This window comes from Agelaius tricolor, unplaced genomic scaffold (assembly GCF_023055355.1).
Source record: "Agelaius tricolor isolate 1412-34295 unplaced genomic scaffold, bAgeTri1.0.p SCAF_83, whole genome shotgun sequence".
Lineage (NCBI taxonomy): Eukaryota > Metazoa > Chordata > Aves > Passeriformes > Icteridae > Agelaius > Agelaius tricolor.
In genome coordinates, this window is record NW_027269343.1 from 820,140 (window position 1) to 846,238 (window position 26,099).

Consider the following 26,099-nt stretch of genomic DNA (forward strand, 5'->3'; position numbering starts at 1 on the left):
ATCTCACAAATCCCTTCTCCTTTCCTTTGGGAAGTGACCAGCCCTTTCCACTTTCCAAGCAGTTGGAACACATCCATGTTGCTGCAGAGCTAAAGCTGTGTCAGCTTGCAGGGTGATGGAAAAGGGAACTGGAAATGAACTGCAGGTTTGTGCTGCACATGTTGCACACGCTGTACCTTCCTGCAGGGAGTCCTCACCAGCTGATTTAATCACCTTTCCCCTTCCACTGACAGCTGAAGTTGTGCATTAGAGGGAGATTATAAAGGAGAACAGCTCAAAACAAGGCTCTGAGGTAACCCATCAACCCATTCCTCGCAGGAGAGGGATGGAGACAACTGCTGGGGGAAGAGCAGAGCTGTTGACTGTATCCAGAACCTCTGCTTCACAGCTAAGGAAGGATTTTTCCCCTCTTTGCTGCTCTAAGATATAAATTAAGCTGCCCTCTTAACCAGAAACACATTGAGTTCTGATTTTGAGTCAGCTGAGGTGTTGTTTGAGCTTTATCATATTGTGCAGCCTCTCTGGGTACTCCTGTTGTTCATTTGCAAGGAATGAAGGTGAGAGCTTCAAGAAGCCCACACTGAAGTGGAAGGCTGCTTTTAGCAGCAGCATCTGCTTGATAGCCAGCACTGCATCCATCAGGATAGATACAATGGATTCTTCTGGATTGATTTCGCTTTTCTCTGCCTCCTGTGCTCTCCTTGCCCTCCTCCTGCAAACCTGAGGCTGGGCAAACTCTTTTCCCTGCAATTGCAGGAGCCTTATGTCTGCCTTACAGCCAGGAGCAGGGCCCTGTACTATCTGGTGCTGCAGGCTCCTGAAATCCAGCAGGGCTGGAAGGAGCACCAAGCTCTCTGCTCATCTTTCCCAGGTCCTTTCCTGCTGAGGGACATTTCTCTGGGCCCCCTGATGCAGGTGACAAGGGCTGATGCTTTGTAAAAGCCATTTTGGAGCTGAGAAGTGCCCCAGGCCTCCCTGGTGCTCTGGTGGTCCTGCTGCCAGCAGTGTGGTTTGTAGGGAGCAGTATCTCCTGTTAGATTATCCAACAGATTTGGCAAAAAGCAGACAAGCCGCTCCTCAGGCTAAATGCAGGTCTGGTTTTCCCCACTTGTGTCCATGCTGGTTTTTCCAGTGGTGCACAGATAAAAGCCATGTGCTCCCCACTGTTCTCAGAGAAGATGCTGGGGTCCAATTCCTGCTCTTTTTTTTTGTCTGGAAGCCCCTTGGGGGGTGGTCCCAGACGTGGAGGTCCCTTCTCCTGGCTGGAAGTGCCTTTTCCTTGTGGCTCCTGAGGAAGAGGTTGCCCACAGCCCCTTCCAATCCATGTTTGACAGACTGAAGCAGCTTCTTGTGAAACCCCTCCAAGAAAATGGAAGTCTCTTTTGGTTTACAGTGCAATCCACTGACTTTTTATTCCTGCACCACCAGCAGCCAATTGTTTCTGTGCAAGTCTAACACAGGTTAGTCATACATCATGGAATAAAGTTATGGGTTTTTCTCCAGTGCCAGACACTTGGAAGCATCTGCTGAGATAGAGGAGTACCCAGCATGGATAAATCATGTTTAAAAAGCTTGCAAATTTTAACAGCTTGTTCAAGTGCTTGGTTTTTCCTCGTGTGTATGCTTCCACCTTGGGGGCATCTCCCCAGCTGGCTGGCAGTGAAAGCCCAGCCCAGAGGATGCTCTGCTGGAAAGGCAAGAAAGGCGAGAAACTGTTCTGAATTCAGTTTTATACCTCATTTACTAGGGATTGCCTTTAAAAGCTGGTTCTTCAGCTAAAAAAACCCCAAACAAATAGGTTTCCTTTACTCACTTGGCAAAGGAAATATTTTGTGCAGGGTTCTTGTCAGAGCATCTGTTCCTTTTGTTTAAAGCCCAGCTTTTTGAGCTGTGCTTTGTAAATGTTTAGTACAGCATATTGCTGATCTAGTAATTCCCTGCTCCTCCTAAAAATAGGCTAGGATGTCCTCTCAGCTCCAAACACTGCTTGTTGGGATGGGAGTTTTCCAGCTGAGGTGTCTGCCTTGGACCCAGTTCTTCTGGAGAAACAGCAGCTCAGAGTGGAACAGCCACTCCTGAGAATAAATTTGTGAAAAACAAAATCATTTTCCATGCTGGAGCAAGCCTGGTTCTTGTGGAAAAAGCAAAGGGGAAAGAAGAGAGGCTGTATTAGAGCTTTGCAGTTAATTCCCTGAATATGCCTCTACCTGGGTCATGTTTGATCTTTCCTCTGAGCTGTCCTTAGTTTGTGCAAGCCTGAGGGCTTTGGCCACAAGGAGATGGGTAACCTGGCCTTGGGGGAACTTAATCTCCTTTTGGTGGCTTCCAGTGGGATGAAAAGGGGCACTGAACTGGCTGGAAACATGAGGAGTTTACAGTTCATGCTTTTATCCAATTTAAGACTATTTTAAATATTATTTCTTTACTTTTAAAAGACAGACCATAACCCAAAATGAAAGAAGTTATATGGTTTCCAGAACATGTTAAAATCTGGGTGAATTAATCATACTGGGGTGACACCTAAAATCATCATCAAGTTTTGTGTCCAGTTCTGGCCACTCAGAGCCAGAGGGACACTGAGGGGCTGGAGCGTGTCCAGGGCAGGAAACGGAGCTGGGGAAGGGAATGGAGCCCCAGGAGGGGCTGAGGGAGCTGGGAAGGGCTCAGCCTGGAGCAAAGGAGGCTCAGGGGGCCCTTGTGGCTCTGCACAGCTCCTGCCAGGAGGGGACAGCCGGGGGGTCGGGCTGTGCTGCAGGGAACAGGGACAGGAGCAGAGGGAACGGCCTCAGGCTGGGCCAGGGCAGGCTCAGGGTGGGCACAGCAGGAATTTCCCCATGCAAAGGGTGCTCAGGGATTGAAGGGGCTGCCCAGGGAGGTTTGGAGTCTCCATCCCTGGAGGTGTCCAGGGAACTACTGGAGGTGACACTCAGTGCTCTGGGCTGGCTGACAGCCAAAGGTTGGACTCGATGACCTTGGAGATCTTTCCCAACCTAATCCTGTGATCATAAGAGCCACCAGGATGTGGAGTTGCCCACTAGAAGGACAGAGCTGGGGCTTCCTTCAGGACCCCCAGTGCTGGCAGCCTGGCAAGGAGGGCAGCTGCTGTGGCTGCTGGAAAAGGAGCAAAGCACCTTTAGTGCTGCTCTGCTCCATCCCAGCCTGGCAGGTGATGGGCACCTTGGGCTCTTGGGCCACCTCCAGCTTGGGGCCTGCAGAATGTGCCAAAGGGGCAGTGGCTGTGGGAATGCTGTGCTGAGGAGCCTGTCACCCTGCCACATTGCAGATGGGGAATTGTGTGCTGCTCCCCAGCCTCCCGCAGCAGGGACACGGGGCACAAACTGCCTGGGGCTCAGGGAGCTGCTGGCTGCTCTCCCAGAAAGGAATCCCTGGTGCTTTCCTCTTCAGGGGAGCTCTGAAAGTGAAGATTTTCAAAGCTAAACAACAACAACAACAAAAATTATTTACATGAGCTAAAGCCCCAGCCTGTTGTTTTCCAGCTGAAATCTCCCACCAGGTTTTCCTGATCAGAAAGGAGGGTGTGAGTGGGGTATTATGGATAATTTCTGGATGCATCATATCCCAGGGATTTACCCTGGGGACTGAGATCTCCCCTGGAACAGCTTTATGTTCCATTCACGAGCGATTTGCTGCGAACAAACGAGGCCGGCTGTGATCTGCATGACAAAAGCTCGGAGATCCAGCTGCAGGGAGGGTCCCACTGCAGCCCTGCCTGCTGCAGGGTGGCCCAGGCAAGGCCACCTTGGTGGCAGCTTAGCTTCCAGGGGCAGCAGCAGAGGCAGCTGGGTGGCTCTGACAGATGAGTGATGCAGGGGTTGATATTCACAGTTAAAAGACAAATACCATGAATATGTGTTAGGAGAGGTTTTATAGATTTATAGTTATGGTTTACCCACTTGTATTGTTGGGTTTGGGACATTTGGGAGGGTCAGCTTGTCACTATGGCAGCACCTGAGCTCCAATCAAGGTTTAAGGAAGTGATCTCCACCCCTGGACAGTGAAGGAGGAGTTGATGGACAGAACCTTGGGAGAGCTAAACGGTTAAAAGGCCAAACCTCCATTGTGTGGATGAGAACATGGTGGGAAAAATCCTCTGCTCCTGGTGCTGTAATATTTTCTCTGTTCAGTCTTCTGTTGTATTTTTGATAAGGTTTTAATCAACCTTCTACATTTTTGGAAGTGGGTGTCGTTTCTCACAGCTCCCAGAGCAGCTCTGGGAGCTGAGGGCAGAAAACTCGCTGGATTAACTGGGTCCAGCAAGGCCTGCTCAGCAAAATCTCAGCTGCTTCTGCAGGGCTTGGCTTCAGGGTTCATGTTTTGGGGCAAAGCCTGTGCAAGGCATTGTTATCCCTCATCATGCACAGCACAAATGAGTTTCTGCAGTGGTGGGGCTGAGCAGGGCAGGGAGTGCCAGCACCAGGACAAACTTCCTGAGGATTTGGGCAAAGGTGTAAAAAAGCAAAAAAAAAAATCCTGTACAGAGGTGGTTTTGGCTGCTGCTTTTCAGAGGAGAGAAACTCTTCCCAGTTTTGCTGTTTTATCCCATCCCAGCAGTGAGCAGGAGGGTTTGGTACCCCAGCTGCCTCTGTTGCCCTTGGCAACTCTCCTGCCCTGATGCCTTTTTAACCAGTGGGAAAGGAAGGGCTCCTGCTGGAGCTGCCTCTCTTGGAGCTGACATCTCCCTCCTCTCTCAATTGCTCCATCCCCTGCTTCTTTTCAATCCTGCTGGAAATCTCGAGGTGCAAGGGCATTGCTCAGCAGAGTATTTAGCCCAAGCAGATTAGGGAAAGGCAGGAAGGGCTTCTGAATTGTGCTCTATCTGTAGCATAGGTGTTAAAGATGTATTTGTGAGCCAGTCGGAGAAGAATGCTGAGGAAATCCTGTTTGGGTTAATCTTGTTTAATTTTGTAATAAAAACCAGATGGCTGGCCATCTGGTGCTTCTTGCAATCAAATATCTCACAATTAACAGTCATTTACTTGCCCTGAGACTTCCATGATCTTCATGTGCTTTTTTTCCCCTCCAACCTGAGCCTGTGTGGTCCCTTCCCAGAGGAAGGCTGAGTGTGAGCCTGCCTGTGCAAAGCTGGGATGGGGGGGATCCCGGGAGGCATCTCCTTTCCTCCTGGATTTTCCTCCCCCAAAAAGCAGAGGTGAGGCAGCACATCTTGTGCTTTTCTGACCCTCCAGAACCTGTGTTCAGGATGAGGAAAGTGAAGGATTGTGTAAAGCTGTGGATGGGTCATTGCAAGGTGTGTAAGTCAGCACTTCAGGGGAATATACAAATTAAATCTTCATTTTTCACCAGGCTGGGGGGATTTCTTCAAAGTTCAACATGGTCATACCTAAAGTGGTTTTGCTCCAGCAGTTGGAGTTGCTGGATGTAATTAAATGAGATCCTGGCCATCCTCAGCACCAGGAGAGCTTTCTGAGGGAATTAGCAGCAAAATGGGATGTAGAATAAAATCCATGGAGCAAATATAGAATCACAGGATGGTTTAGGTTGGGAGGGCCCTTAAAGCTCATCTTGTTCCACCCCCTGCCATGGCAGGGACACCTCCCACTGTCCCAGGGTGCTCCAAGCCCTGTCCAGCCTGGCCTTGGGCACTTCCAGGGATCCAGGGGCAGCCAGAGGTTCTCTGGGCACCCTGTGCCAGGGCCTCCCCACCCTCAGAGGGAACAATTTTTTCCTAATATCTGCTGATTTTCTCTGCAGTCTTCCTCCAGGAGTTTGAGAGACCCCCAGGATTTGTTATTCTCAGAGCTGGCACTGGATCCTCTTCAGGATCTGCAGTACTGTGCCCTTCCCAAGCACCTCTGCAGCTGAGCAGCACCAAGAGTGAACAGGAATAAATCAATTCCAGATGAGAGCTCTGCATGCCCCTGGGTAGGAGCTCTCCAGGCATCCCTGGGTGATTGCTGCCTGTTTACTGCCCCAATATTTTTTTGCTAGCAGATTAAGAAAAAAAAAAAAAAGAGCTTTTCCCTTTCTTCTCCTCCCCAAAACCAGCTTGGTGTGCACTCAAAGGATATATTCAGATACTGGGGTACCTCAGTGCTGCTCTGCTCCATCCCCAGGCTGTTTATTTAAATACAGAGGAGCCTTCTGAAGGGCAGGAGCTCATTTCACCAGGGCTCCCCAAGGGGCTGTCAGGGCAGCAGGGATAGGGTTTCACACTGCCCCAGCTGCCAAATGAGCCCATCTCAGCCTGGGAGGGGATCCCACATCCAGCATCTTCACCTTCCAGCCCAGACAGGGGCAGCTGGGAACACGGAGTGAGCAGTGGAATGGCATGGGCACACAGGACAATGAAATGGGAAAAATTATTATTATTATTATTATTATTATTATTATTATTATTATTATTATTATTATTATTATTAAATATTTTATATTATATTTTATTTTTATTATTTTATTATAATTATTTTTATTCTTATTGTTATTAATCATAATCATTAATTATTAGCTTCTAATGTAGCCTGGTGGCTTCATTTCACAAATCGTGCAGAGAACCCCTCCAACTTCTGCCTTACTTGTCTTTCAAGTAGATATCAAGAAAAAAAAAAGCTTATGGATAAGCATTTAAAAATGTATATTTTATTCAAAAATACTGGTTTTTTTAAAGTGGCTTCTTTTGGCTTTCCTTGTTTGGTGTTGCCAAGTTGTGCTTGTATCTCTGGAATTATTTATTATTATTATTATTATTATTATTATTATTATTATTATTATTGTTATTTTTATTTATTTATTTATTTATTTATTTATTGTTTATTGGAGCAGTGGGAAGCTGCTGCATGTGATGACCAGGAACTGTGTATATAAGAATCATGCATGAGCATTTCTAGGCAAGTGCTGCTCAGCTCACAGTGTATTTTGGACCTGTTTCCCCTTTTTCTTTCTCCCTTTTTCCAGGTAGGACCAGGGCAGACTCTTTGGCCCTTTGATGCTGCTTTCCCCTCACCTAATGCAGTTGTTTTGGGTTTTTTACAGTGTTTTTTTCAGAAGTGTTTTTTACATGGGTTTTTTTAAGTGTTTTTTTTCTGAAGAAGGAGAAGAATGGACAGGGCTTGGAGCAACCTGGTGCAGTGGAAGGTGTCCCTGCCCATGGCAGGTGATTGGAATGAGGCTTTCCAGTCCCCTTCCAACCCAAATAATTCTGTGATTCCACCACCCAGTGATGTCAGGTAACTCCACAGGGTTTTCCTGAGGGATGTGCTGCTTGGGATGTCACTGAGGATGTGATTGCAAGCTTTGCTCCAAATGCTGTTTTCCCACCCACCCAGTGATTTCTGTGGAGCAGAGGGAGCCTGTGGGGCTCTCCAGGTGGGATTGCTGCCACAAGAACATTCCCACCCCTGTTCCTGCATCTGGCATGGCACAAGCACCCACCATGGGTGATGTTTGCTGCGTGCCCTGCCCAGGGGGGTGTGGAACACCAGGCTCACCCAGTCCTGCTCTTGTGTCCACTTGAAATGATTGACCCTGGAGGTTCCACCAGCCCATTCCTGCCTCTCCCAGGCTGCAGGAATCCTGGATGCCCTGCACACCTCTGGCACTGCTTTGAAGGGGCAAAGCCAGGAGGCACTGGGGACAGATAAATGCTGCTGAATCAGCCATGCCAGGAAGTGAACCTTGTTCTTGAGGAGAGCTGGATCTTGCCAGCACAATAGCTGGATTACAAAGCCATTTCCTCCAATTACCTCCCCTGTCAAACCTCTGGGTTGTTGAGAACTCGGATTCAAATTCGCTGTGAATCGGGGCAGCGACACCAGAGATTTCTAAATTAATATCCTGCCAAGAGGAATTGAGCTTGTTTTTTCCAGCCATGTCACTTCTCATTCCTGTGCTTGTCAGGGAAAACCTGGGCCTGCCATCTGTTTTCAAGGGCACTGGGTAGGGGAGCTGTGGCTTGCTCAGCTCAGTGCAGTGAGCTGCAGGGAGCTTTTGGGGGTAAAAAAGGGGAAAAATCAAGTAAAAGGGCTTAGTGGGCCATTCCCAGCACCTGGCAAAGAGCAGAGAGGGAGACCAGAGGCACAGGGTGCTGCTGAGAAGGAAAAAGAGGGCATGACCTCTTCCTTGGAGCAGTGGGAACGTGCACAGCAGAGTGGAGTGGGATGAATTACTGCCCTCTTCATGTCTGCCCAGCAGAGAGTCATCAGCCATTCTGGGTGCATTAACCATGGTCTGTTTGCTCCACAGGCTGCATTAAACATATTCAACTGAGTGCCAAAGGGCTCCTTTGCCCTGCAAAACCCACAGACCTTAACATTTCCAGGAAAGGAGCAGTTCCTATGGCACCGAGCTGGGCTCTGTCTCACCCTCAATGCCTGGGTTTATAAATTGGGATGGCCTTGGGAAGGAGATCCCCACAACTGATGATGGGAATGCTGTGGAAAGGGAGGAGCTGGGGAAATTGGGATGGTCTGCATATCCTTGTCCTGTTGCAGACAGTCCTCAGGAAGAGGGGGGTACAGGCTGCAGGGCAGGGAGCAGCTCAATGCCTGGCATGCCTCCTTCTGTGGGAGCAGATTTGGGCTTTGTGTCCCTCCTTTTGGCTCCCAGTGGCTGCAGGAGTCTGCTGGAGTGGCCCAGAGCTGAGCCCTGCCAGCTGGTGCCACTGGGGCTGCCCAGCTCCTTTGTCCCATCAAACACAGTCCCTGGGCACCCAGCCAGGGTCACCCCCTGAGCCCCTGTCAGCCCTGGGTGCCAGCACTGCCACCCAGCCCCTGGGAAGGGACAGCTGCTTCCCTGGGCACCCCTGCCAGCGCTGCAGCTGCCAGCCTGGGCACTGTCCCCGTGTCTGTCCCTTCCCTGCCAGCCCCTCCAGCTGCAGCAAAGGGGCTGGGGACAGGCAGTGCTGGGAGGGGGGAGGCTGCTGTGTCCTCCTGGGAATTTGGAGAGAATTCCAGCCCTCTCCCCCCGAGCTGTTTGTACAAACCATCTGCCTGGGATCTGGGGAAGCTGCAAGGACACAGCCCTGGGTGATGGCAGGTAAGTGCCCAGGCTTTTCCTTGGCATGTCCCTAAGCATGTGAATACAAGCTCTGCTCCAAACTCTGCTCCAAATGCGGTTTTCCCACCCACTCCACTACTTCATGTGGAGTAGATGGAGGCTGTGGGGCTCTCCAGGTGGGATTGCTGGAGCAAAGGAGGCTCAGGGGGCCCTTGTGGCTCTGCACAGCTCCTGCCAGGAGGGGACAGCCGGGGGGTCGGGCTGTGCTGCAGGGAACAGGGACAGGAGCAGAGGGAACGGCCTCAGGCTGGGCCAGGGCAGGCTCAGGGTGGGCACAGCAGGAATTTCCCCATGGAAAGGGTGCTCAGGGATTGAAGGGACTGCCCAGGAAGATTTGGAGTCTCCATCCCTGGAGGTGTCCAGGGAACAACTTCCACATGAACACCCCCCATCCTCATTCTCAGCCTTCTCCCTCAGTGTTATCCCCACGTCCTGCACTGCTCAGCTCCTCACAGAAGGATGGGCAGATCTCTCTCCCCCAGCAGCTGGGGAGGTGTTGATTGTCACCCCATTTTTATCACCCCCTCCCCACCCAGCAGCCTCTCCTTATCTCTGTTCCCAGCTCTGGGGCTGGACAAACCTGTGTGTGTGTCACCCTCGGCTGCTCTGTCACCCCGCTGGGCGCTGGGGACATTCCAGGAGCTGCTCTGGGAATGCTGCTCACGGCTGCCGGGGGCTCCCTCAGTCACGGCTTTGTAAAGCCCAGCAGATGTGGTTTAGAAAAGTTCAGCTTTGGCTCTTCAGACGGCTTCCGAGGAAATTTGCACTTCAGTGGATGTGCGGGAAAATGGCGTTTTCAAAGTGAAAATGAAATGGAAACCAGCCTTCCCCCTCCCTCCCCCCCTCCTTCCCCCGGTGAAGCAGCATTTGCAAAGTGGGGCCTCTGTTTGGAGACGTTTGAAGCACACAGACGTCCTTCTTTCTGCTCCTTCCGTTTTGCTGTTCTTTTCTTTGCTTCTATTTCCCCTATTTTCTTTATGCCTCCAGTCCCTTCCCAGGCAGCTCCCAGCTCCCCCTCCCTCAGCTCCTCAGTCCATCCTACACTTGCAGGGTGTTGGGTGCCAGGAGAGGGCTGCTGAAGGCTCGTCCAGTGTGTTAAATCCTGGTATTTTCCATTTTCTTGGGGGTAAAATGTGCTCAGAACTGAAACCCTCTATAGAAACTTTCTGCTTTTTCCACAAATCAGGCCTTATAAATTATTCCTGCTTCCCTGAGGCTGTGCCTGTGAGCCTTGGGTGGGAAGGGAAGGGGATGGATCCCCAGGAGCTGCTGGCTTACCTGGGAATGGGGAGCCTGCTTGCACTGGCAGCTCCAGAAAATCCTGAAAATCCTCACATCCTGCTGCAAATCCTTCCTTCTCTGGCTGAGGAGAGGATAGGGGGGTTCCTTTTGGCAAGTGGATGTTCAGGGCAAGGGGCAGCAGATTCAAATTGGCAGAGGACAGGATTAGATGGGTTGCTGGGAAAAATGAGGGAAAATTTGGGAAAAATGAGGCACTGGTTACCAGAGAAACTGTGGAAGTGTGTCCAAGGCCAGCCTGGATGGGGCTTGGAGCTACCTGGGCTGGTGGAAGGTGTGCCTGCCATGGCAGGGGGTTATCGGGGATATTTCTGCCCCCGATGAGGGGGAGAGAATGATCTATTTGACTTCATCTTATTAGAAGGTTAATTAATGACGTCATTATATTATTTTATGTTATATTACACTACATTACATTACATTTAAACTGAATTTGTTAAGCACTCAACTCTGTACATAACTGCATAGAATTTTGTGACTGTCAGCTGACAGTCCTGATAGGCCCTGACAGGCCAAGGAAACAAAACACCATCACTCTGGGTAAACAATCTCCATATTATACTTTATTTTGGTACAACACAGCTGCAGCAAATAAGATAAGAACTGTTTTTTCCTTCTCTGAGGTTCAGAGAATGTGAAACCCAGAAATATCCTCGGGAGGAACTGTGCCTTGCTCTTCTCTGTGAAGAGAAACGTGGCGACAGAGGGTGGCACTGGATGACCTTCAAGGTCCCTTCCAACAACCCAAACCATTCCATGATGCTGCCTGCAGCATTCCCATGCCCACACAGCAGATTTAAGGAAAAGAGCTTGTGCTGGGTGAGCCTGGACACGGTGTCCTGAGCAGGGACACCTCAGAAGGGGGTGGAATAGACAGAGAGGAGCAGAGGCCATGGCGGATGCCGGCTGCACATCCCAGCTCCTGAATCCCGAGCTGAGCCCTCAGGGATGCTGTGAGGGAGGCCAGAGCCATCTCTGTGTATGAGGAGCTGCTCATTTGGTCTTGGCTGAGGCAGGATGTCCTTTCAGGAGAGGGAGAAGGGAGCAGATGTCTCATTCTGGCCGCTCACAATGCGGCCCCTCCCGGCGGCGCAGCGATCCATCAGGGGCTCCATCAGGCCCCACAGAAAAGTGCCTGACACGTTTTTACAGCAGGGCCAGGTTCTCACCACTTGTGTGCCTGGGTGCCCCTTGACAAATAGCTCTTGGCTCTGGTTTTGTTCAGAGTCATGGCAGTGTCAAGCACGGGGCTCCCATTCAAGTGCCCACCAACAGTGGCCCACAAATCGCCATTTCCTCCCCTTTTCTTGCTTTGTTTCCCCGTGACAGTCACTCAGGAATTTTTTTTTTTTCTCCCTCACTGGGTATTTTTAAAGACAATTTTCAAGGAGCAGAGCAGCACCTCTGTAATACAGGTTATAAACTGCCCTGGGAGTACACAAGGTGAGGAATTCTAGTTTGCATGGTTGTGTTGCTGACACGACATTCAATTGCTTTTTTTAAGGCAATTTTTCCAGCAAGTTGATTTATGGAGCTGGCTGGCAAAGCCTTGAATGCATTGAGAAATACTCAGACTCCTACAATGGCCCAGTGCATCATTAATGAATGGTTCCTCTTTAAACTGGGAGCTGTGCTGGTAAAGCCCAGGGAATTCAGTCATGGTGCACCGTGCCACTGGGGTGTTCTGTGCAGAGCTTCTAGAAAAATTTGGGTTTAGGACTTAGGAGTCCTTTGTATCCCCTGCAAGGCTGCAGTTTCGTGCTGCACCTCTCCATCTGCAGTCCCCCTCTGACCTCAGCGAGTTCATTGTCTGCTCAGAGAGCGTTTTCCATCACTTGAGCCTGCAAGGGGAGAGGATTTATGGAATGGGGAACGTGAGGCACCAGCTCAGCACATACCAGAGTGAGTATGTAAGTGCTCACAGGTCGGAGATGGAGCTACACAAGTGGTCTTGATCATCTTCAGCCACTCTGTGCTCCCCGCTCCAAGGGCCGAGCTGAGAACGTGCAGCACAGGTTGCACAGGAACATTTTCAGCTTCTCTAAGGAGAATTTTCCTTTTGCTCTGGTCTTGCATCTCCTTCTGATTAGTCTCAGCCTGTTGATGGACTTAAAGCTGCCCAGCTGAGCTCGTGTTGGCAATGCTACAGGTTTGTTATCTCCTTATGGCCTTAGCCTCCATTCCCTTCAGTCCTGCCAAGCCCATTTTGGTGTCTGTGACCTCTCAGGGCTTCTCTCTCCTTCTGACCTGCTGATGTCCCCCCTGCTGCCATCATTACTGAGGTTTTTGGTGGCCCTTCTGCTTTTTGGTGGCCCCTTGTGCCTTACACTTTGTCTAGAGATCAGCTTCCACCCCAGCCTTTCCAGCCATCTCCTGCTTCTTTCCAGCCAGGTGAAGCCTCAGGGATCCCGTGGCAGATAATGGGAGAGTCTTTCCTGGTAATTACAAAGTCAGGATCTGTAATTAAATTTTCTATAAAGCCCTCAACCCCAAGGTGTGCCTTTATCCCCTCTGTTAATTAGCACAGGGAAGGGATGCTCCTGTCTAGAGGCAGAAGACAGAAATAGGAGCAGGGATGAAGCAGAACTGGCTCCTTTGAATGATAAATATTGCTCCCTTCATGCCTGAAATAAAATGAGAGCTTGGCTAAAACCAGTGGAGTTTTAACTCTTGGAAGCACTGACTTAAAAAGAATTGGAGGAAATAGTCCTGGAATAGGCAGCAGAGACCTCTTCCAGCAGATTCCTGTCATTCCAAGGCGAGCTCAGCAATCACCTGTGTGGTTCTTGAGCAATGTTTGTTTGACCTGTTTCTGGGGCTGCTGAAATGTTCTTTTTTTGCAAACAAGAGGCCCAGGAGCTCCCACAGTTCCTTGGGTTTGCATGTTAACCCTCGTGAGCTGTGGCTTTGGGAAGACACCAAAAATTGGAAGCGCTGTTAGCACATCATTATTTGCTTTTAAAAACGATTTTTTTTTATTAGCAACTTGGAAGCAGTTTAAAAACTCTTCCCTGAGAGGGACTGTCTGTGAAGGGTTTTTTCCCAAACCTTCATTCGGAATTGATTATCCAGTCCTATTTACTGGAAGGAGAACTTGATGTACCTCCATATAAATCTACAGGCAGCAGGACTTGTGCTGCCAGATTCAAAGGGAAAAGAGGAGTCCCACTGGGCTGAGGGCAATATCCAGCAAAAGCAGATAGTGCCTGACAAATCTTTTTAACATTGAGGATTCAAAGGTGGCTGGGCTGCAGAGCACAGCAGTTGGGTATCTGTAGGATACCTGCTTGAGGACCACGCAGCTGTGCCAAAAAAAATGGGGATTCAAAAAGGCAAAGTAGACAGCTGAAGTGCTTGTTGGTTGGCTGGAATGAAATAAAAATGAAAAAAAAAATGAAAAGCTATTTCAGTTCATCCTTTTGAAGGATTTGGGGGGACAGTTGGGAGGAACACTGTCTGAGTGATAGCAGCTGGACTTGTCCCCCTCGATGTGGGCTGATGGCCACCTTTGGGAGGGCTGCACTGCCATTCCACTCCCCAGACTCACATATCCCAGTGAGAAGCCAGCAGGAGAGCCCTGTGAGCTGCCTTGGAGGTGTGGAGGTGACAGAAAGTGTGTTCGGACTTGACTTCAACTCACCATCAAGCCCTGGAGTTCCTTCCAGGAGGTCCAAGCGTGCTCGGATGTCTTGGCTCTGCACTTGCAGGGGTGCTGAGAGACAGCTGAGCTGTTGTGGGTAGTTCCTTGAGGCAGGCAGCTTCCCTGATGGGTGTGATTTTTTTTTTTTATTTTTTTTTTTTTGGTTTGGGTTTGTTTTCCTCATTGCAAAACTCCTTGGATTAACGCCCTTTGCCTTTTTCCTCTCAGTGACTCAGGTTGAAGGCATCTGACTTCAGGGCAGTTGTTTCACGGGGTGTTTTGTGCTTTTCCAGATGTGCAGGAGCTCTGGGACCATAACTGGGATGGGGAAGAGCGTTGTGAGTGGTGCTGGTGCTCAGCTCTGGCTCTGCCAGAAAGGGGAAGGGGAGCACAGAGAACCCTCACATTCCATCCAGGCACAGCTGACGACACCCCTCTGGAGCTGGGACACTGACAGGTACCCACTGAGCTGAGCTTCAGGTGAAACCACCACCAAAGGGGTGATCCCAGGTGCCCAAGAAGGCAAATGTCCCCAGGGCTGGCCCTGCTGAGGCCCCTCCATCCAGGGCTGGGGCCAGTTCTGGGCACTCACAGCCAGACGGACACTGAGGGGACACTGGAGAATGGCCAGGGCAGGGAATGGAGCCCCAGGAGGGGCTGAGGGAGCTGGGAAGGGCTCAGCCTGGAGCAGAGGAGGCTCAGGGGGCCCTTGTGGCTCTTCCAGGAGGGGACAGCAGGGGGGTCGGGCTGTGCTCCAGGGAACAGGGACAGGAGCAGAGGGAACGGCCTCAGGCTGGGCCAGGGCAGGGGCAGGGTGGATTTTGGGATAAATTTCCTCACTGAAAGGGTTGACCAGCCCTGGCACAGGCTGCTCAGAAAAGTTGGGGTGTCCCCATGCCTGGAGGGATTTAAAATCTGTGAGGATGTGGCACTTGGGGACATGGGTTGGTGGTGGCCTTGGTAGTGCTGGGTTAAGGGTGGGATTCCATGATCCCAGAGGATTTTTTTCCAACCTTAACCCTTCTATGATCCCATGAAAGGAGAGGCTCCAGTGAACTCCCTGCAAGATGCAGTGGTTCAGCACAGATCCTCCCTGGAGGCACCTCACAAAATGAGGATCCAAAGTCCAAAACTGGAGACTGTCCAGGCCTCCCTGCTTACCTCCCACATTTACTCAACCTGCTCGATCTTGGAGCCATTAAAGTTCCCTCGGGTTCTGCCTCTCCATCACCCAGCACCATCCCTCTCTCCCTACAAGGAGTGTCTGGGATCACACAGGTTTCCAGCTTGGACTCTCCAGAGCTAAAGCAAACCAAGCTCTTAAGTACTTCTGAACTCTTGAAAAGCCCTCAGACCCTGTGATACTGAGCCCAGAACTGCTGGGGTTATTATTATTAACTGCTAATGACCCTGGAGGGCTGCCAGGGCTGTCATCACAGTGTGGGTAAAGCCTTCAGGTGGGTGTTTCTGAGCAGCCTGGACTCAGATTGGGGGGTTTTAGCATCAAGAAGGGCCTTAAAGCCCATTCAGCTCCACCCCTGCCATGGCAGGGACACCTTCCACTGTCCCAGGCTGCTCCCAGCCCTGTCCAGCCTGGCCTTGGGCATTTCCAGGAATCCAGGGGCAGCCAGAAGTTCTCTGGGCACCCTGTGCCAGGGCCTGCCCACCCTCACAGGAAGCAATTTCTTGCTTCCTGGGAGATGTGTTTCACTTTGCGGTGAAAAATACACAATGGCAGCTTGAACATTTGAGTTTTCCACCCTGCAGCAAGCCACTTTTCCCTTTTTCCAATTTTTCTCCCCCAGCAAAAGTTTTTTCACTGAATTCCTATTGGTGGAGCTGCCTCCCTTTCATGCTGTGCAAAGACCTGGCAGTAGGGTCAGGACTTGTAATCCACAGCTGGCCTCAAGCCTCATGATCCAAATTATGATGGGAGACGCTGGAAAAGGGCAGAGGGAATTTCTGAGTGTTTCAGAGGGAGTGGTGTCCAATGTGAAAGAACATGTGCTGAGGTCTGTGGAGCCAAGCCCTTTTGCCTTGGAATTATAATGTTAATTAGACCTGACCAGGCATTTCCCAATGTTGATATGCAATGATTTTTGCAGGTTGAATTTTCTAGAGGAAAGCGTGTTGAAAGAATGTTGATTTTTGAAAAAAAAAAAAAGTCCTTAAAAGAAACAAAACACCACAACAACAAAAAAAAAAAACCCAAACATCTTTTTCAAATCCCTTTTGGCACACACCTAACCTGCCTTTGCCACATTCCCCTTAGGTGACATTCCCAAGGTCCCACTAGGTTTTTTTGGAAGGGTGAGGAGCAGGAGTGCTGCTTTTCTTTTCCTTGGACACACATCTGGTGTTATGGGATTGCTGGTTCCAGCTGGGATTGGCCTCAGCCAGAGCTTGGCTTCATGGAAGCAGGGTCAGTGTTTTTTGTGCCCTCACCAGCACAAATGGAACTGGGGGGAAATGGAGCTGGGACCATGCAAAGTGGTCATCACAGGAAAATGAGAGTGCAGCCCCATCCATTCCTGCCTCCTGTCTGTGATTTTCCAGCTGGATGGCTGATGGGAACAGTAGGAATCCAGCTGTCCTCTCTGCTGCTCTGTGTCACAACCATGCTGCTCTGTGTGATGACCAGAGAGCTCTGAAGGAAATCAGAAATGTGTTTTTACACCTCGTGGTCATAAAAACTTCTCCCAGTTCCTCCTCTGCGCTGACTCCTGGCTGTCGGTGAAGTGGTTGCTCTCTTGCTGCAATTTCATGGAATCAGGGAATCATTAAGGTTGGAAAAGCCCTCTGAGATCATGGAGTCCAACCATTCCCCCAGCACTGCCAAGGCCACCACCAGCCCATGTCCCCAGGTGCCACATCCATGTGGATTTTAAATCTCTCCAGGGATTGCAGCTCCACCACTGCCCTGGGCACCTGTGCCAGGGCTGGACAACCCTTTCAAGATGTTTCTCCTAATCTCCAGTCTAAACTTCCCAGTGATGCCATCTTGGCAGGACCTTGCTTTTCTCAGCACTTTGGATGCCATCAAGTTACAGGGCATCCCAGGAAAATGTGTGTCTTCATTTATTGCTGCTTTGAGAATATTCTTGGGCTCTCCTTCTGATCACCCCCCCCTTCCAAAGATGTGCATGAAGCCTCATCCCTGCTCCCAGTGCCTCCAAACCCTGGCTTGGTGAAGGTTGCTTGTCCAATTCCCCACTTCCCTGAGCTTTGAGCTGAATCAATGCTCCTTATCTTCCTGTGGATGATGATAGTGGCTTTGCAGCCCATGCATTCCTAATGTTCCTCACATGGAAAAAAAAAAAAAAGTCACTGGAGCCTGCAGAGAGTCTCCTTAATGTTTCTGTGCATAGGCCCTGGGGAGATCATTGCTTCCTGAAATGATCCCAGTTCCAGCCTGTGTGCTCCTTGTCACTGGTGGGTTGGAAGGGACCTCAAAGCCCATCCAGTGCCACCCCTGCCATGGGCAGGGACACCTCCCACGGTCCCAGGGTGCTCCAACCTGGCCTGGGACACTCCCAGGGATCCAGGGGCAGCCCTAGCTCCTCTGGGCAACCTACTGCACCTTGAGTTAGGACAGGATCTTAGGTTTAAAGGTTTAAATTTGAAGTTTAAAGTTTAAATTTCAACCTGTCCCCAGTCCAGGTTAGAGGGTTTCCTGCGTAACAGAGAATCTGGGGGAACTAAAGGCAAGATCCTGATTGTTTCATGCAAAACCTATGCATTTATTCTGGATAAAAGTAGTGCTTGAAATCGACTGACAGGGTTATCAGGACAGGTCACCAAGCAAAGGGTGATTCAGACTCTCTTTTGTCTCAGCCCACAGTCTCCAAGGCTTCAGCAAAGCCCTTCAGACAAGGCCAAGGACAAAGATGTGAGGACTTTCCCGTGGAGGGTCAGACTTTGGTTCCTATCTTGATTAAATTAAGCCTTGTACACGATGAACTCACATAAAATTCCTATTCTCCACTTCCCTCCATGCTTTATTAGGTGCTTTAATTGTTTTACACCCTTTTCCACACTTTGCCTTGGATGTGCTGAGCTTTGTTTTCCTTCCTACAATAGCTGCTGATGGATTTTGACTGGAGTAATCTTGGCACCAGTCTTCTCCTTTGGGGAATGCCCCTGTGAATGGGCCAGGAGTTGATGACATTGCTGTGCCCAGAGGCTGCTGCAGCAGAGGAAATCTGTGATTAGACTTCAACAGGCTTGGGATGGAGTCTGCCCTGAGGAGATGGTGTCAACGTGCTGCTATTTCCTGAAAATCAGCCTGGCCTGGAGCAGGGATCACATCCAGAGGGCTCTAATCAGTCCTTCTGGCCTGCTAGTGGTTGCAGGAGATACCAAAGGCCCACGTAAGGCCTGGACAATTCCTTTTATTTATTTTAAGCATTGCTTTGAGCATGAGCCTGGTCCAAGCAGCGCCAGTGCTGGAAGAGCGGAGAACCTGAGCCTCTCCACATGGAATGTTACTTCATTTTCCAGCTACTTCCTACTCAGGGAAATATTGTTTGCAGATGGTGCAGTCACAAAAGCATCATGTACCACTCTGTTATTATCCAGATGGATTTATTGCTGCCGGGAAAACTCTCTGCTGTCTCGTTTTGGGAGCAAGGCTCATACACATGGAATGGTTCTGCTCAAGATCCATCCAGTGCCAAGATGTAAAAACTCCACATCCATAACCCTGACAGACTGGTTTGCTGTTGCTTCCTCTAAATCCTGGGCTTGGCAGGATGGACAGAAAGGCCTGGAGATCTCGAGTCCTTTTGGGGTCAGACAGGGAGAGACTCCATTCCCTACAGGAAAAGCAGATGCCATGGAGGAGGTTGTGTCCTCGGTCCCATCTCACCTCTCAGGGGAGCTGGAAAAATGCTCAGCATCCCAGCAGGAAGGGGACTTGCTGCAGGTGCCTCTGACTTCTTTGCTCACCATTGGCATGAGTTGTTTCATCTACTTGCCAAAAAACTTGGAGGAAATTATAAAGGATGTGATGCCACGAGGCAGAGCAGAGCCACCTGGAAATCCTGGAAAAAAGCCTCTTCATCCTGTAGTGTGAATGATGCCAACATCTGGCTGTGACTTCCCTTGAAGACACCCATTTTCAGGCTCCCATCAGCCTGCCCTGGAAGCTCCAAAACACCACTGGCAGGTGCAAAACACCACTCCACACTGAAACCCCAGTTTCCCAGAAAGCTGGGAAAATTCTCACAGGTGAAAGGAATTTCTTCCTGGTGACCATAGAGGAGAACCCCAAATTATCCCAGAGAACTCTGACTCCAAATGAGCAATCCTCTCATTTCCCACTCAAACCAGAGATGGGGAAGCATCAGGGATGGAGCTCCAGGCTGGGTACTGGATCTGCAGCAGGTTATTCTCCCTGCCCTGGTCACGCTCTCTCAAATTTCCCAACTTTTTTTTGGCTGGCAGCAGTGTTTTTGAAACAGCATCCACGGAAATTATGGTCTTGCTTCAGTGCCCACACTTGGATGACAGCTGGCTCTGGCTGGAGCTCTTTAAATCTAGTGGTCTGCATTTAAATAAGTTTCATTTATTAAAATTAGGTGAAACATAACTCTTGCCATAAAACAATATTTGTTTTTTTTTCAAGACCCGCTCAGCGATTTCATCTTTTCCTTTAATCGAGCCTTTTGATTAACTCTGTATTTTTTTTTCTTGCAGGTTATTTCTGTGTGTGCAGCCCATATTTGTGTGGGTTTGGTGCTGATCAGCTGCGTGTGTGTTTACAATAGCCCTTGTGTTATCCCAGCCGGCAGCCTAAAAACACTTCCAAATTATTCCACATCAGAAGCAATGAGGGTTTGGATAGGCTCCTAGGGGAAAGTCTTGACATGGTGCCCAAACCTCAGTCCCAGTGCTGTAAGTCAGGCACGTGGCTGATATTTTATCCACCCCAGCCTGGACTTTCACAGCCTGTTTTGTTTGTGGAGGAAACAGGAACTTGGGAGCAATTTTAATCAGGGATTTCTTGGAGATGGGCTTCCTCCATCCCTTCGTCCTGTTCTCCTCTCCTGACACACGTGCCTGCTCTCTGCCTGTGTTTTCTGTGGAAAAATTATGGAAAATAAGTGCCCAGAAGCACAATGGGCAGGCTGGACTGGAACAAATCCCTCAGTGGAGAGGGGCTGACCTGGCTCGTGCCTCTGGAGCAATGCTGTTTTTATGTATAATTTTTTTTTTTTAATTATGTATAAAACTTGGATGACTGTAGGTGGGTGAGCACCAGGGATTTCAAGTCCAGCTCTGTTTGGTGTTCAGGTCTAAATAGTGCAGTAAAAAGTACTGGAAATGCTCCAGTAAATCCCAGAGTGGTTTGGGTTGGAAGGCACCCTAAAAACCATCTCATTCCACCCCTTGCCAAGGGCAGGGACACCTTCCACTAGACCAGGTTGCTCAATGTGGAAAAAATCAGTATTGTCTCAAAAATAAATTCCTACAACATGTGAGTTCAGTTCTGGAATTCTTTCCTTTTTAGCTGGACTAAATATGACAATGTTTTCCAAAAATATTGCCATTACTGTGGCTTGAAGACTCAACACGTGGGCCAGCTCTCGTCTTGGACCCTCAGTTACTCCTAAATAACCCACTGTACTATTGGAGTAAAGATCACTTGAAAAAATGTAATTTAAAACCTGCACACGCATTGATTTAGGAATGCAAAACGATTTTGTTGCTATCTCATCTCAAAACTTTTTCCTTGGCCGCTTGCAACTCCAAATCACAAAATGTGTTCCAGGAACACCCTTGTCGTGTCCTGTAATGTGAGGGAAGACATTCCAGGGGGGTTGTTTTTCTCAAAAACATTAAAACATCACAAGCGGTGTGGATTGCCCATCCCTGGAAGTGTCCAAGGCCAGGTTGGACGGGGCTTGGAGCAACTTGGGATAGGGGAAGGTGTCCCTGCCCATGGCAGGGGTGGAATGGGATGGACTTTAAGGTCCCTCCCAACCCAAACCAGTCTGGAATTCTCTGATTAAGAGCTCTCTCTCTTTTTCTCGAGTCTGGTGACTCCTTTAGATGAACACCTCACAGGGGTTGTGCACTAAGCCTTGGAGGAGGACATAAATTTCTTCTCCTTAAGGTGGTGCAGAAGTCCAGAGAGCAGATCCAGAACCTCTTGGATCACCTTGTCCTTTCCTCTGCAACTTTCTAAAGGAAACCCAGGGAGAAGTCCAGAAAGCAGATCCAGAACCTCTTGGATCACCTTGTCCTTTCTTCTGCAACTTTCTAAAGGAAACCTAGGGACCTGGTGACGCTGAGTGACCTTTCAGAGAAGGGCAAGAATCCCTCTGGAACCCCTGGCTGGTCCATTCCCTCATTAGGGCAGTGAAGCTTTCACCTCTCCTGCAGCAATGACCCATTTCTAAAGCGTTTCACACCTACTTTAAATCTCGGTGAAGGCCATGAAACTCCTCTGGCCGTGGCCACACGGTGTGTGTTGTTAAGCAGACTGTTAAAATTAATCAACCCAAATTAATCAGCCAAGATTATCACTCTGCTGAATCTGCTCCCTCAAGAGACAGATTAAACCTCTGAAAAACCCTGGCAGGAATTGTCTGTGGAAAACGTGGAGAACAAAAAATCTGTGGGATGAGAAAGGCTGGGTGTGTTGGTCTGCTGGAATCCAAACTGTCCCTCACTGCAAACCCCTTCCTCAGCAAACCTCCCCTCTGCCTGAGGAGAGCTTCTGTATCCCAAATTCCCCTGCTCTCTCCTGATCCTGTGAGCTCATGAGTGCTGCTGGCTCTAACTCACACCCCAGTACACAGAGCTAGCAGCAAAGGAGATTAAAAAACAAAACAAATTGGTAAATAGCCAAGATTTGCCTCAGAGCTTAGGCTGGAGGTTTAAACTCATCCTTGGAGGAAGTCCTGCAGCATCCAGGGTGGGAGAATGGGAAGGATACTCAAGGCCATGTGCCTTCACGTGCACTTGTTGGAAGTGGAGGACAGGAGGATGAGGAACAATTCCCGTGTGAATTTTCCCACTGGGCTGCTGAAACAGAAGCATCAGGACCACTTCTGAAGGTCTCATGGACCCCTGGGCAAGCTGGATCCCTGAGGGAAAGGGTGCTGCCTGTGTATTGGGGCGCATTAGGGGAAATTCCTCATGGAAAGGGTGGTCCAGGGAAATGGTGGAGTCACCATCCCTGAAAGTTCTCAAAAAACGTGTGGATGTGGCACTTTAGAATGTGGTGGCAGTGCTGGGTTGATGGCTGGACTTGGTGATCTTAAAGGTCTTTCCCAGCCTAAATAATTCCATGATTCTGTGTCTGCAGAGCCTCCTTCCTCCTCTCCTTCCCCTGGCCTTCACTCTCCCCCTCTCTGTGAGCACCTCAGCAAGTCTGGAGGCAGCAATCACCCTCATCCCCAGCAGAATTTACTCTCCTGGTAATTAGAGATGGAAAATCACAACATTGGGAATGTTTGTGCTTAAACAGAGTCCTGCCAAGACTTGGATTGCCTTGGAGTAAGCAGAGTGCTGTCAGGATCACAGGATGCCGAGCTGGAAATTTGGGAGGGGGGCAGATCCTGTTGAAGAGAAGTTGCAATGAAGAGAGTGAAGAGAGTGGCTGCAATGCCACTGAGCTGAGCAGAGCTCTGGCTTGTGTCAGCTGGGGATGCAGAGCCTCTGGAATTGTGCTGGGATCCTGCTGGGTGGAGACTCGACTCTCAAAAGCCAGCAGATGATACCTGAAACCTGGGAATGTGTTTTATATCATGTGCAGCTCCCCCATCCCTGGGTAGTCTGTCCCTCTAGCCCAAATGCCATCTGGTGCCAATAGCTGCTTTGGATTATTCTGTGGCTTTCTGAAAGGCAAGCAACTTCCAAGCAGGGCTAATGGAGGAGCTCCCATCTCTGCTGCTGGATGTGTCACACAGCCCAAAGCTGAAGAAATGGAGTGAAACACAAAAGTGGTCACAGATCTTTGCTTCTTACCAGACCTGGAATGTTGCACCTGCAGTAATTTTCCTTTCCTTTCCTTTCCTTTCCTTTCCTTTCCTTTCCTTTCCTTTCCTTTCCTTTCCTTTCCTTTCCTTTCCTTTCCTTTCCTTTCCTTTCCTTTCCTTTCCTTTCCTTTCCTTTCCTTTCCTTTCCTTTCCTTTCCTTTCCTTTCCTTTCCTTTCCCTTTTCCCTTCTTCTTTCCCCTTCTCCTTTCCCCTTCTCCTTTTCCTTCCCTGTCACTGTGGTGCATGATAAAGAAGGATGTAAGACACATTTTATGATGCAAAAAGAAAGGATCAATCCTGGTTTATTTTGTGTGTCCCTTTTTATAGGTTTTTTAAAGAACATCCCCTGTCTATCCCCAACTGGTCAGTAACAAGTTGTTACTTTATTGATTGGTCACTCAAACATGCAGTTTTTTGTGGAAGATAGTTTTCATTTTTCTATCTGACAGCATAAAAACAGTTTATACAGGTGGCTAGTATTTATCATAGTCCTAGAGTTCCTTCTAAGGGAAAACAAGTTATTTTCCACAGTCCTAGAGTTCTTTCTCAGGGAAAACAAGTTATTTTCCACAGCTGCAGAATTCTGTTCTCATTAAGAGCTGTCAGCTCAGTCAGGATTCAGTCTGTAGGCCTTTGGCTGCTGTTTCACCAGCACACTTCCCCACAGTAAAAACTTGTCCAGAAGCTGCTCAGCAAACTTTGACAAAAATTTGGAGTGCCAGGACAAGAGGGAATGGCTTCAAACTGCAAGAGGGCAGGGATGGATGGGATATGGGGAGGGTGGGCAGGCCCTGGCACAGGGTGCCCAGAGAACCTCTGGCTGCCCCTGGATCCCTGGCAGTGTCCAAGGCCAGGTTGGGCAGGGCTTGGAGCAGCCTGGGACAGTGGAAGGTGTCCCTGCCATGGCAGGGGTGGCACTGGATGGGCTTTGAGCTCCCTTCCAAACCCAACCCACTGAGTGATTCTAAATTCCCTGAGAGCCTGTCTGAGCTGTTGGTCTGCTCTGTTGGATCTGAGGACATCTAAAGGCTCCCTTCCTCCCTGCCACCATCTTTTGGCAGGAACAATCCCTGATGGAGCCACAGGGACTCGGCTCCTCGCTGGGGCCAGCAGCAGCTCCTGCAGCTGGGAGCCAGGGCAGCCCTTGGGTCTGTGCCCACTTGGCAGTCCCCTCCCTGAACCCAGGGCTCACTGTGGGCTGGGGGCCCCCAGAGCCAGCCCCCAAGGCCTGGCCAGCACTTCCTGGCATTCCCTGGGGCTGATTTGCATCTCCTTTGGTCCCAGCAGCCCCACCTTAGGGAACAGCTCTGCCTCGCCTTGCACTCCTTTCCAGCGTGCCAGATTTTGGAGGCTGCAGAGAGACAGAAAGTCTGCACAGCTTGCTGAGGAGGAAAACACTGAATAAAGCCCTAAACCAGAGCATTTTAGTGCTCTGGGAGTGCTCCTGGCATTCCCTGGGGTGAACAAGCCAGGATGGGATGGCAAGCCCTGGGCACCTGGCAGATGCTGGATTCCCTTCCCACTGCTGCCCTTCCTCACACAGCTCCACTCCAGGCTGGATATCCCAGCAGATATCACCCACAGCTTCAATCCAGGCTGGATATCCCAGTAGATATCACCCACAGCTCCACTCCAGGCTGGATATCCCAGCAGATATCACCCACAGCTTCAATCCAGGCTGGATATCCCAGCAGATATCACCCACAGCTCCACTCCAGGCTGGATATCCCAACAGATATCACCCACAGCTCCACTCCATATCCCAGTAGATATCATCCACAGCTCCACTCCAGGCTGGATATCCCAGCAGATATCACCCACAGCTTCAATCCAGGCTGGATATCCCAGCAGATATCACCCACAGCTCCATTCCATATCCCAGTAGATATCATCCACAGCTCCACTCCAGGCTGGATATCCCAGCAGAGCTTGTCAGGAGAGAGGGAATTCCCATGTTCCTGCTGCCTGCAGCTGGGCTGAGGGAATTGTTCTGTGCTGACTCTGCTCTGCACTCCCACAGCACAGCAGTGACCTCAACTTGGGTCACTCTCCAGAGTTACAGAGACAAAACAGGTGCTTGGTAACAATTATCCTGATTTTCCAGATAAATGCCAGCTCTGTTTTTATGTCTTCTGAGCTCTGGCTCACTACTTTATATCCTTCAGAACTCACTTTGCTGGTTGCATGTCATGACACTTATTTTATGGTGTTGTTTTTATCTGTTAAAAATGCTATTTCCTAAAAGTCAATTTTTCTTTGTCTGCACTTTGCCTTATAAAAGACTCATTTGAAAGTCTGGTTTCCATCACTCTGGTGCCAATCACCAGTATTTTCTACACATGAAAAGGAGAATAATTTGAATTCAAACGTGGCTTCAAAACATAGAGTTTGGGGTTTTCCCCCCAAGGTAAAATAGGTGTAATCTTAGAAGTGTTTTTTGTCTGTTTTAATGTCAAAGTAAATTTTAACTGCCTTTTTTTTCTTTTCTTTTCTTTTTTTTTTTTTTTTCTTTTAGCAGAAGCTAGAAGGTATTGATAATGAGACTTTTGGACAACTTGACTTGAAGAATTGATGCTTTGAAAGCTGTGAAATGTCTGAGAAAGGCTGTCAACTTTTTTTTTTTTTTGATGCTTAATTAAAAAAAAATCATGGTTCTGGGAAGCGGCTCATTTATCCTGGATTCTTGTTGGTTCTCTCCAACCTGTCTTGTCTCTGGTGATGAAAATTTGTCTCTGGTGATGGAAACTCATCCCAGAGCTCTCCTCCTGGACCTGGCTCAGTACAGGACTTGCTTCTGGAAGTGCTGCCACACAAAACCAAAAGCTGTGGCTCTTGTAACTCACTTGGCACAAGCCAGCCTGGCATTTTCCTCAGCAGGGCTTATCCCAGATTGGTTTAGAAGCTGAAAGGCAAAGAAAAAGGAGGATTAGACCAAAGCAGTTGCAGAGCACACGTTGTACATACTGATGTCTTGTTGGAGCAGGAGAAGGCTGGGAAAAGCACTGCCTGTGTTTAATGAGGGTGCAGTCTTGCTTCCTGAATCCCTGGCTCCTTTGCTAATCAGATATTCTGCATCACTGAAGGAGCCAGGCTAATGAGATTATGGGTTATCACCTCGAGAAATAAAACCCAGCCACTGG

The 26,099-nt window shown here is 49.4% G+C and overlaps 1 long non-coding RNA gene across 1 annotated transcript; it reads left to right on the forward strand.

Annotated features, from left to right (window-relative positions):
- The first annotated feature begins 8,760 nt into the window (after positions 1-8,760).
- Positions 8,761-25,745, forward strand: LOC139585522 (uncharacterized). Its single transcript, XR_011677104.1, has 3 exons — positions 8,761-9,012; positions 14,266-14,429; positions 18,053-25,745. It is a non-coding gene; the product is annotated as an uncharacterized lncRNA (long non-coding RNA).
- The last annotated feature ends 354 nt before the right edge of the window (positions 25,746-26,099 follow it).